Here is a 13,120-nt window from a genome sequence, read left to right on the forward strand (position 1 = left end):
CTATCCATAGGTGTGAGTGGGGTATTAAAGTCTCCCACTATTATTGTGTTATTGTTAATTTCTCCTTTCATACTTGTTAGCATTTGTCTTACATACTGCGGTGCTCCCGTGTTGGGTGCATATATATTTATAATTGTTATATCTTCTTCTTGGATTGATCCTTTGATCATTATGTAGTGACCTTCTTTGTCTCTTTTCACAGCCTTTGTTTTAAAGTCTGTTTTATCTGATATGAGTATTGCTACTCCTGCTTTCTTTTGGTCCCTATTTGCATGGAAAATCTTTTTCCAGCCCTTCACTTTCAGTCTGTATGTGTCCCTGTTTTGAGGTGGGTCTCCTGTAGACAACATATGTAGGGGTCTTGTTTTTGTATCCATTCAGCCAGTCTTTGTCTTTTGGTTGGGGCATTCAACCCATTTACGTTTAAGGTAATTACTGATAAGTATGATCCCGTTGCCATTTACTTTATTGTTTTGGGTTCGAATTTATACACCATTTTTGTGTTTCCTGTCTAGAGAATATCCTTTAGTATTTGTTGTAGAGCTGGTTTGGTGGTGCAGAATTCTCTCAGCTTTTGCTTGTCTGAAAAGCTTTTGATTTCTCCTTCATACTTGAATGAAATCCTTGCTGGGTACAATAATCTGGGCTGTAGGTTATTTTCTTTCATCATTTTAAGTATGTCTTGCCATTCCCTCCTGGCTTGAAGAGTTTCTATTGAAAGATCAGCTGTTATCCTTATGGGAATTCCCTTGTGTGTTATTTGTTGTTTTTCCCTTGCTGCTTTTAATATTTGTTCTTTGTGTTTGATCTTCGTTAATTTGAGTAATATGTGTCTTGGGGTGTTTCGCCTTGGGTTTATCCTGTTTGGGATTCTCTGGGTTTCTTGGACTTGGGTGATTATTTCCTTCCCCAGTTTAGGGAAGTTTTCAACTATTATCTCCTCAAGTATTTTCTCATGATCTTTCTTTTTGTCTTCTTCTTCTGGAACCCCTATGATTCGAATGTTGTAGCGTTTAATATTGTCCTGGAGGTCTCTGAGATTGTCCTCATTTCTTTTAATTCGTTTTTCTTTTATTCTCTCTGATTCATTTATTTCTACCAATCTATCTTCTAGTTCACTAATCCTATCTTCTGCCTCTGTTATTCTACTATTTGTTGCCTCCAGAGTGTTTTTAATTTCATTTATTGCATTATTCATTGTATATTGACTCTTTTTTATTTCTTCTAGGTCCTTGTTAAACCTTTCTTGCATCTTCTCAATCCTTGTCTCCAAGCTATTTATCTGTGATTCCATTTTAATTTCAAGATTTTGGATCAATTTCACTATCATTATTCGGAATTCTTTATCAGGTAGATTCCCTATCTCTTCCTCTTTTGTTTGGTTTGGTGGGCATTTATCCTGTTCCTTTATCTGCTGGCTATTCCTCTGTCTCTTCATCTTGTTTAAATTGCTGAGTTTGGGGTGTCCTTTCTGTATTCTGGCAGTTTGTGGAGTTCTCTTTATTGTGGCTATTCCTCGCTGTGTGTGGGTTTGTACAGGTGGCTTGTCAAGGTTTCCTGGTTAGGGAAGCTTGCGTCAGTGTTCTGATGGGTGGAACTGTATTTCTTCTCTTTGTTCAGTCGCGCTGTGGGGAGGGAGGGAGGGATGCTGCAAGCAAATAACACTGGCGTGCGCTCGTAGTGCCTCAGCCACACTGGTTCTGCCCCCGCTCACTGCGCGTGTAGCCTCCCTGCCCACACTGCTCGGGCTCTAGGTTGTTCCGCCGGGAACAATCCGAGGCTGGCCCTGGGTTGTATGTACCTCCCAGGTCCAAGCCGCTCAGGTTCAGGCACTCGGGTAGTCCTCAGAGGCGCAGACTCAGTTGGGCCTGAGTGTTGTGCTCTTCCCAGGTCCGAGCAGCTCAAGTGATGAGGTGTTTGGCGAGCGCCAATGCTGCGACTTATCGCCTCCCCGCCACTCGTTTATCTGGGCGCAAAACCGGCGCACCTTCTTAGGCAGATGTTAACCGTCCAGACCCCCAAGAAGTTTTAGTTAGCAAAGAAGCCTGCTTACAGTTTTATAGATAATGTCTCTCTGGGGCTGCGATTGCCCCCTTCCGGCTCTGGCTGCCTGTCACCGGAGGGGGAAGGTCTGCAGCCGGCTATCTCTGTTCAATTCTTTGTTCCGTGCGCGGGCCTGGCGGTCTTAGGTTGGGGCTGGCTTTTCGCGTGGTAGATATCCCACAGTCTGGTTTGTTAGCCCAAATTATTTCGCTCAGATAGTGCTTAGGGTATTCAGGCCAGATTCTTACTCTAAGCGATGCAGCCCGCGCTGCGCCTCCCTGCCCAGCCCCCGCTTGTTAATGGCGCCTACAGGCGTCTGCGCTGCTTCTCTGCTGGGGGAGTTACCATAGGACTCGCAATCTTCGAGTTTTAATTGTTTATTTATTTTTTCTTCCTGTTATGTTGCCCTCTGTGCTTCCAAAGCTCGGCACAGATTCGGCAGTGAGAAGGTTTCCTGGTGTTTGGAAACTTCTCTCTTTTTAAGACTCCCTTCCCGGGACGGAGCTCCGTCCCTCCCTCTTTTGTCTCTTTTTTTGTCTTTTATAATTTTTCCTACCTCCTTTCGAAGAGTTGGATTGCTTTTCTGGGTGCCTGATGTCCTCTGCCGGCATTCAGAAGTTGTTTTGTGGAATTTACTCGACGTTTAAATGCTCTTTTGATGAATTTGTGGGGGAGAAAGTGTTCTCCCTGTCCTACTCCTCCGCCATCTTGGCTCCTCTCCCTGAACTGGATCATCTTTAATATCCTTACTCTAAATTGTTTTCCAGGTAGTTTCCCTATTTCCTCTTCATTTATGTGGTCTTTTAGGTTTTTTTACCTTGCTCTTTTGTCTGTAACATATTTTTTGTCATATCATTTTTTTTTTGTTAGGCGGAACTGTGTTCTTCTCTCACTGATTGATTGGCCTAAGAATTTTAGCACTGGAGTTTGCAGGCAGTTAAGTAGGGCCAGGACCAGGTGTTGAGATGTGGCCCTCCAGGAGACCTCACTCCAAATAGTATTCCGTGAGGTCTGAGTGTCTCTGTTAATCCAGCAGTTTGGACTTGGTCCTCCCACCACAGGCGCTCAAGCCCATGAATCAAGATCCTGCAAGCTGTATAGCAAACCAAAAAATAAAGGAAAAGAAAAGAAATGTGGAAGACAATGACAAATAATAAAAAGTAAAATAAATAAGAAAACTAACAGGTAAATTAGAAAAATTAAACATATAAATGAAACAATCACTGGAAGGTAAGACACAGCTACACTAGCAAAATAGGGAAATTTTTAAAAAGGTAGAAGAAACCTTTGCTGTAAGGGCAGGGCTTAGGTGTGGTGGAGCTCAGGCAGGGTGGCTTAGGCAGGGGTGTGGCCTATGCTGAGTGTGGCCTGGAGGGGGCCCCAGAGTGCCTCCAGTTTCAGAGTACAGAGGAGTAAGCCCCAGGCCTCAGCAGGTTCCTGGAGGTTGAATGGGGGGAGTGGGGGCAGAAACACCAGGTGCATTCCTCCATAACCCCAAAGGTCCTTCCCCATCCCCACAGATCCCCTCGAGGCAAGAGTGCCTCTCCAGAGGTGGGAACTTTTCCTCCCCTAGCTGCACCTCAGGAGCACTGATCCCACCTAGCCTGCACATCTCCTTCCCCCTCGTTTCCCCCTTCCCCACACCATACAGGGTTGTTTGGGTGTTCTTCTGGTCTGCCTGGGATTCAAGGCTCCTTGCCAGTATCCAGTAGGTGCCCAGGATGTTTCACTTTCTTGATAGTGTCCTTTGAAGGATAAAAGTTTTCATTTTGATGATTCCAAATTGCCTGTTTTTGTTTCTTTTGGTGCTTGTGCTTTTGTAGCATATCTAGGAAATCATTGCCTAATCCAACAGTAACATTTACATCTCTGTTTTCCTCTGAGTGCTTTATAGTTTTGGCTCTTATATTTAGGTTTTTTATCAATTTTTAGTTAATTGTTATATATAGTGTGAGGTATAAGTCTAAACTGATTTTTTTGGTTGTGAACATCCAGTTATCCCAAGACCATTTATTGAAACATTATTCTTTGTCATTGAATGGCCTCTGCACCCCTCACAATAATCAACTAACTACAGAGATATGGTTTTGTTTCTTGCATCTCCATTCTATTCTGTTATCTGTCTATATACAATCCTTATGTCACTACCATTGAAGGAGGAAACAGGACAGGCTCCATCTTGAAAGCAGGACTCCATCTTGGGCTGGACTGTGGACTTTGAGCTATATGCCCAGTATCTATGGAAATGACATACCAACTGGAAAACCAGAGCCCCTGGGTGGAAGAGCCCCAGGGCTCATACCTAGACTCTCCATCACCTAAAGAATACCCTAATTATCTGTGTAACTGAAGAGAATCATAAATTCTATTATGCTTATTGGGGTATGACCACAAACCTATTGATAATTGTCCACTGTTAACTACCTAGGCTTAAGGCATATGAATCACGGGTTAACTTTGACTGTACCTTTCTTTTCCTTTGTTCAGACTAATTTCAGGGAATTTGGGGAAGTGGGTTTGGGCACATACACTTAGGGTATACAAGGTTTTCACAAAAACTGGTCTGGGTCCTCCGCCAAGAGGAGACTCTGCCTTGGGCGCGCCAGTGTAATAAACTGCATTCCACTATCTGTATTGTCCTTATGAGTGAGTTTGTTTCCTGGAACGCGTGGCTACAACACCATATAATGTCTTGATTATTTTGGCTTTGAAGTGGGTTTTGTAGTTGGGAAGTGTAAGTACTTGTTCTTTCTTCACACTGTTTTGGCTATCCCAGGACCCTTTCAATTCTTACAATTCTAGGATCAGTTTGTTGAAATCTGTGGGGAAAGAACAGTTTGAATTTTGATGGGGTTCTGTTAGGGGAGTACTGCCATCTTAACACAATAGTGTCTTCCAATCCATAAATGTGAGATGCCTTTCCACTTATCTAGACTGTCTTTAATTTCACCCAGCAATGTTTTGTAGTTTTTATTGTACAAGTCTTGAATGTGTATAGAAATATATCTGCTCTTTGTATATGAGCTTGTATTCTGTAAACCTGTTGAGTCCCTGTATTGGGTCTAATAGTTTCTGTGGGGAGAGGGTGATTCTTTAGGATTTTCTATACACAAGATTATGTCATCTGCAAATTGAAAAGTTTTACATCTTTTCCAATGTAAATTCATTTTATTTTTTTCCCTTGCTTAATTACCCTGTCCAGAAGCTCCAGAACAATGTGGAATAGAAGTGGTAAGAGATGATATCCTTGTATTGTTCCTCATTTTCAGGGGAAGTCAGTACTTCTGCCTTTCATCATTAAGTACGATGATAGCTGTGAGTTTTTCAGAGATGTTTTATATCAGGTTGAAACTGTTGCCTTCTACTTCTAGTTTGAGTCTTTCTATCTTGAAGGGGCTCTGTATTTTGTTCAATGCTATTTATGTAGGTACTGAGATGATAACATGGTTTTTGTCCTTTATTCTGTTGATGTGGTATATTAATGTATGGATGTGAGAGTTGGACTATAAACAAAGCTGAGTGCCGAAGAATTGATGCTTTTGAACTGTGGTGTTGGGGAAGACTTTTGAGAGTCCCTTGGACTGCAAGGAAATCCAACCAGTCCATCCTAAAGGAGATCGTTCCTGGGTGTTCACTGGAGGGACTGATGCTGAAGCTGAAACTCCAATACTTTGGCCACCTGATGCAGAGAGTTGACTCGTTGGAAAAGACCCTGATGCTGGGAAAGATTGAGGGCAGGAGGAGAGGGGGACAACAGAGGATGAGATGGTTGGATGGCATCATCGACACAACAGCCATGGGTTTGGGTGGACTCCGGGACTTGGTGATGGACAGGGAGGCCTGGCGTGCTGCGGTTCATGGGTTCGCAAAAAGTCGGACACGACTGAGCAACTGAACTGATGATGATGACTGATTAACTTAATTGAGTCTTAATATTAAATCAAAGTTGCATTCCTGGGATAAATCCTACTTCCTCATGCTATATAATTTGGTTTGCTAGTATTTTACTAAGAATCTTTGTGTCTATATTCATAAAAATATTGGTCTGTGGTTTTCTTTTCTTGTGTTGTCTTTTTTGGTTTGGTTTGGTATCAGGGTAACAATGGCCTCATAAAATGAAGCAGAAGAATTATCTTCTTTGGGGCTTCCCAGGTTGCACTAGCGGTAAAGAACCTGCCTGCCAATTCAAGAGAGGTAAGAGACGCGGGCTCAATCCCTGGGACAGGTAGATCCCCTGAAGGTGGGCCTGGCAACCCACTCCACTATTCTTGCCTGAAGAATCCCATGGACCAAGGAGCCTGGAGGCCTATAGTCCATAGAAATGGAAAGAGTCAGACATGACAGAAGCAACTTAGCATGCATGCACATTAACTTCCTTAATCAAGTTATTCATCCTTATTTATTTTTGAGTGACCTTGGTTAGTCAGTATTTTTCAAGAAATGTTCTCATTTTATCTAAGTATCAATTTTTTGGATGACATTTTTCTGCTCTCCTTTCTTAAATAGTTTATTGAAGCATAATTGATATACAACAAATTGTATATATTTACTGTGTACAATTTGATGAGTTTGGGCATATGCACACAATGATAATATCATCACCAGAATCAAGATAATAGACATATCCAACCCATCCTAAAATTTCTTTGTGCCCCTTTTTGTTTGTTTGTTTTATGTTAAAGTGTGTGTGTGTGTGTGTGTGTGTGTGTGGTGAGAACACAATTTTAGATTTACATTCAACAAATTTTGGGTCTTCCCAGATGGCTCAGTGGTAAAGAACCACCTGCCAATTCAGGAGACATAAGAGACGCAGGTTCGACACCTGGATCAGGAGATCCCCTGGAAGAGGAAATGGCAACCCATTCCAGTATTTTTGCCAGGAAAATCCCATAGAGAGAGGAATCTGGTGGGCTATAGTCCACAGGGTCACAAAGAGTCCAATACGACCAACCATGCAAAAAATCTTGAATAACATTTTTAAAATCTTCCTTCATTGTACATTTAATATCTGAGAGCTCTGTACTGCTGTCTCCTATGGTATTACTGAAATTGGTAATTAGTGTCACTCTTCCTTCTTTCTCTCTCTCTTTTTTAATCAATCAGGCTATAGGTTTATTATCATATTAATCTATTCACAGTATCAGCCACTGGTTTCAACTGAATTTTTTGGTACTACTGATTTTCTGGTTTCTATTTAATTGATTTCTGCCAAGATGTTTGTTATTTTATTTATTTATTTTTTTGCTGGATTTGGGTTAAATTTTGTTGTATTCTAGTTTCTTAAAGAAGATTATTGATCTTTGAATGATAATTGGCCTTTTCCCTTTTTTAATACAAACATTTAATGCTATAAATATCCCTCTGTGAAGCTTTGGCATCACCTCATAATTTTGATATATTGTATTTTCTATTTCTCCGTTGATCCTTGCATTAATTTGAAGTTTTGTTCAATTTACAAGCAGTTTGTGATTTTCCAGGCCACTTTCTATCAGATCAGATCAGTCGCTCAGTCGTGTCTGACTCTTTGTGACCCGATGAATCGCAGCATGCCAGGCCTCCCGGTCCATCACCAACTCCCAGAGTTCACTGAGACTCATGTCCATCGAGTCAGTGATGCCATCCAGCCATCTCATCCTCTGTTGTCCCCTTCTCCTCCTGCCCCCAATCCCTCCCAGCATCAGAGTCTTTCCCAACGAGTCAACTCTTCGCATGAGGTGGGCAAGGTACTAGAATTTCAGCTTTAGCATCATTCCTTCCAAAGAAATCCCAGGGCTGATCTCCTTCTGAATGGACTGGTTGGATCTCCTTGCGGTCCAGGGGACTCTCAAGAGTTTTCTCCAACACCACAGTTCAAAAGCGTCAATTCTTCGGCGCTCAGCCTTCTTCACAGTCCAACTCTCACATCCATACATGACCACAGGAAAAACCATAGCCTTGACTAGATGAACCTTTGTTGGCAAAGTAATGTCTCTGCTTTTGAATATGCTATCTAGGTTGATCATAACTTTCCTTCCAAGGAGTAAGCGTCTTTTAATTTCATGGCCACAGTCACCATCTGTAGTGATTTTGGAGCCCAGAAAAATAAAGTCTGACACTGTTTCCACTGTTTCCCCATCTATTTCCCATGAAGTGATGGGACTGGATGCCATGATGTTCATTTTCTGAATGTTGGGCTTTAAGCCAACTTTTTCACTCTCCACTTTCACATTCATAGTTAATCTTTATTTTAATTATTTTTTGGTCAGGAAATATATTTTGTGTGATTTCAGTCCTTTTGAACTTAGTAAGGTTTTTAACTGGCATATTTGGTTGAACTTCCATATTCACTTCAGAAGAATATGTATTTACTTGCTGTTGCTCAATAAATGGGCTTCCCAGGTGGCGCAGTGTTAAAGAATCTGCCTGCCAACGCAAGAGAGGCAAGAGACGCGGGTTCAATCTTTGGGTCTGGAAAGTCCCCTGGAGTAAGAAATGGCAACCCGCTCCAGTATTCTTCCCTGAAAAATTCCATGGACACTACGGTCCATGGGGTCTCAAACAGTCGGACACAACTGGGACTGGGCACGTTCTATAAATATCAATTAGGTCAAGTCGGTTAATAGTATTGTTCAAGTCTTCTATATAGTTTTTCATTGTGTTGCTCACTTACTGTATTAATGGCTGAGCGTGAAAGTCTTCAACTACAACTGTGGATTGTCTGTTTCTCCTTTCCATTCTATCAGATTTTGGCTCCTGTATTCTGAAATTGCATACACATTCCTGACTATTATGTCTTCTCAGTGAATTGAATTCTCTATCATTATGTACTGCCCTTTATCTTGCGTAAAAATCTTCATTCTGAAGTATACTTTTATGATGTTAATTCAGCCTCTCCAGCTTTCGTTTGATTTGGGATTTGGAGGTATAAGTATTTCCACACATTTAATTTTAAGTTATTAGCTTATTTAAGGAAGGTGAGATTATTTTTTTACTATACATAATGTGATCTGATAAAGAAGGTCTTTATTTTTTATCTGGCTTCATGGGTCTTTGCGGCTGCACTCAGGCTTCTCTCTAGTTGCAGTGTGTGGGCTTCTCTTGCTGCGGCACAAGGGCTTAGTTGCCAGACCAAGGATCAAATCTGTGTCCCCTGCATTGGAAAGCAGATCCTGAACCACTGGACACCCAGGGGAGTCCCCCAAAGTAGGTCTTATAATTGACATGTGTAGGCAACTTACAATTAGTGGGTAAATCGTTCAGTTTTAAATCTACTATCTGGATATGCTTTTCTTTATATCACGTATATTTTTTAGTGACAAGTTTCCCGTTTCTTTTCTTCATTTAGATTGGTTATTTCTTTACTAGTCCATTTTATTGCCACTATTGGCTTTCTAGATATACATCTTATTAAAAATCTTTCTAGGGAATTCCCTGGTGGTCCAATGATTAGGATTCGGTGCTTTCATTGCCACGGCCCCAGGTCCAGTCCCTAGCCAGGGAACTAAGATCCCATGAGCTGCATGTATAGCCAAAAAATTCTTTCTAGGGTGGCTCTAGAGTTTACAATATGCATTTTATACTTCTTACAATATGCCTTCGATTAATATTATACCCGTTTCATACATAAGAGCCTTCAGTTTAGTTCAGTTCAGTCACTCAGTCGTGTCCTACTCTTTGTGGCACCATGAATCACAGCACACCAGGTCTCCCTGTCCATCACCAACTCCCGGAGTTCACCCAAACTCATGTGCATCGAGTCGGTGATGCCATCCAGCCATCTCATCCTCTGCCGTCCCCTTCTCCTCCTGCCCCCAATCCCTCCCAGCATCAGGGTCTTTTCCAATGAGTCAACTCTTCGCATGAGGTGGCCAAAGTACTGGAGTTTCAGCCTCAGCATCAGTCCTTCCAATGAACACCTAGGACTCGTCTCCTTTAGTATGGACTGGTGGGATCTCCTTGCAGTCCAAAGGACTCTCAAGAGTCTTCTCCAACACCACAGTTCAAAAGCATCAATTCTTCAGTGCTCAGCTTTCTTCACAGTCCAACTCTCCCATTCATACATGACGACTGGAAAAACCATAGCCTTGACTAGACGGACCTTTGGTGGCAAAGTAATATCTCTGCTTTTGAATATGTTATCTAGGTTGGTCATAACTTTCCTTCCAAGGAGTAAGCATCTTTTAATTTCATGGCTGCAAGCACCATCTGCAGTGATTTGGAGCCCCAAAAAATAAAGTCTGACACTGTTTATACTGTTTCCCCATCTATTTGCCATGAAGTGATGGGACCAGATGCTATGATCTTAGTTTTCTGAATGTTGAGCTTTAAGTCAACTTTTTCACTCTCCTCTTTTACTTTCATCAAGAGACCTTTTAGTTCCTCTTTACTTTCTGCCATAAGGGTGGTGTCATCTACATATCTGAGGTTACTGATATTTCTCCCGGCAATCTTGATTCCAGCTTGTGCTTCTTCCAGCCCAGCGTTTCTAATGATGTACTCTGCATACAAGTTAAATAAGCAGGGTGACAATATGCAGCCTTGACGTACTCCTTTTCCTATTTGGAACCAGTCTCTTGTTCCGTGTCAAGTTCTAACTGTTGCTTCCTGACCTGCATGCACGTTTCTCAAGAGGCAGGTCAGGTGGTCTGGTACATGGTGTATTTCCCTTTCCTTCCTGCTATCCTTTGTGCTATTGTTTTCCACATTTTATTTTTACATGTGTAACAAACACCACATTGCGCTATTAATATTTTGCTTTAGACGATTATCATTTCAAGACATTAAATATTTTTAAAATGTGTATTTATAAAAAGGTTTTCACCATTTCCAGTGAATAATACTGGATTATTCACTTCTTTGTATAGATATAAAGTTGCTTTTGATATCATCTTCCTTTTCCCTTAAGAACTTTATTAACAAGCTTTACAGGGCACATCTGTTAGCAATGAATATTCTCAGATGTTTAGTGTGATAATCATTGGTTTAAGTATTTCCACTTCATCTTCATTTTCAAAAAAGTATTTCTACTAGTTATAGAATTCTGGATGGCGTGAATTCTGATGAGAATTTTTCTGCCTTTCTTAATTTTGTTCCTGTGTATGAAACGTGGCTTTTTGTTTCTCTTTCTGCCACTGCTGATGTCAAATCAGAATTACTGCTGATGTTTGAGTCGATCTTCCCATTTGTTGAGCTGACCTTCAGTTATTTTCTGGCTATAGCTATTTTCAATCCAATACAATTTTTTACTATATGCTAAACATGGAGAATTTTACCTTGTTGGGTTCTAGATTTTAGGATAGGAGTAATAGCAATAATGATAATTCCTTTCAGTGATGTTGGGATTGATCCTGTGATGCATTTCAGATGCTTAGAAGGAGATTTATCCTTTTCAGGCCTGATTTCAATCATTGTTAGACTGGACAAGAGCAGTCACTAATCTAGGGCTAATTAGCCCCACTACTGAGGTAATAAGTTGCTGAGTAATGTACAAGACACCTGCATATTCTGAGTGTTTTCTTCCCTCTGGCAGGCAAGAAGAACTGTCTCCATCCCTCTGTGAGCTCTGGGATTCCTCCACCCAATCCTATTCCGTGGTTCTTTTCTTGGCCTTAGGTGCATCCACCACACACATAAGCTGATCAGAATGTGGGGGGGACTCCCAGAGCACCCTGTGCAAATATCTGTAGTGCTCGATCCTGTGCCGTCTCTCTCTTTCTCTCTCTATGGTCCGCCCTACCTCCACGCAACTTCACATTCTGTTAACCTGTGTTCCAGGAATCCTACAATATATTCAGTTGCTCAGTTGTGTCCAACTCTTTGCGACTCCATGGACTACAGCACACCAGGCCTCTCTGTCCCTCACCATCTCCCAAAGTTTGCCCAAGTTCATGTGCATTGCATCGGTGATGCCATCCAGCCATCTCATCCTCTGATGCCCTCTTCTCCTTCTGCCCTCAATCCTTTGCAACATCAGCGAGTTTTCCAGTCAGTCAGCTGTTCACATAAGACGACCAAAATACTGGAGTTTCAGCTTCAACATCAGTCCTTCCAACGAGTGTTCAGGGTTGATTTCCCTTAAGATTGACTGGCTTGATCTCCTTGCTATTCAAGGGACTCTCAGGAGTCTTCTCCAGAACCAAACTTTGAAGGCATCAATTCTTCAGCACTCTGCCTTCTTTCCGGTCCAGCTGTCACAACCATACATGATTACTGGGAAGACCATAGCCTTGACTATACGGACCTTTGTCAGCAGAGTAATGTCTCTGCTTTTAACACACTAAGCTTCTCAGAGCTTTCCTGCCAGGAAGCAAATGTCTTCTGATTTCATGGCTGCAGTCACCTTCTGCAGTGATTTTAGAGCCCACGATTGGGACATCTGTCACAACTTCCACCTTTCTCCCTCTATTTGCCATGAAGTCATGGGGCCAGATGCCATGATCTTAGCTTTTTAATATTTAGTTTTAAGCCAGCTCTTTCACTCTCCTCCTTCACCCTCATCAAGAGGCTCCTTAGTTCCTCTTTGCTTTCTGCCATTAATGTTGTATCATTTGCATATCTGAGGTTGTTGATGTTTCTCCTGCCTATCATGATTGCAGCTTGTAACTCATCCAGCCTGGCATTTCTCATGATGTACTCAGCGTATAGATTAAACAAACAGGGTGACAGCAGACAGCCCTGTCGTAGTCCCCTCGTTTACTCAAATATTACATGAGTACGGGGCTGGAGAAAGATTTCATTAGTGTATCAGTACATGGACTACACAGGTCATCACACTCCACATTCTCTGCTTCCAGGGCCTACCACAGGGGTTAGTTATTGGTGCCTCCCTGTTCCTTTCAAACACGTTTCTCTGTATTTAAAACACACACACATTCATGCAGAAGAGGCCCCACTTTGGGCTTCAAAATGCTTTTGCTTTCCCTCCCTCAAATATTAACAACACGACCTGAACAAGTTCCCTCTGAGACAAGACAAGGATTTATAACGATTTTTCACCCTGATAGATGCTGCCACAATGCTGTCCATCAGTGGTGCAGGAGAAGTAAAGCTTGTTGACTCCCTCCTCACATCATTCTTGGAGCAGACACTCTGTTACAGT

The sequence above is a fragment of the Bos indicus x Bos taurus genome, chromosome X (assembly GCF_003369695.1).
Source record: "Bos indicus x Bos taurus breed Angus x Brahman F1 hybrid chromosome X, Bos_hybrid_MaternalHap_v2.0, whole genome shotgun sequence".
Taxonomy (NCBI): Eukaryota; Metazoa; Chordata; class Mammalia; order Artiodactyla; family Bovidae; genus Bos; species Bos indicus x Bos taurus.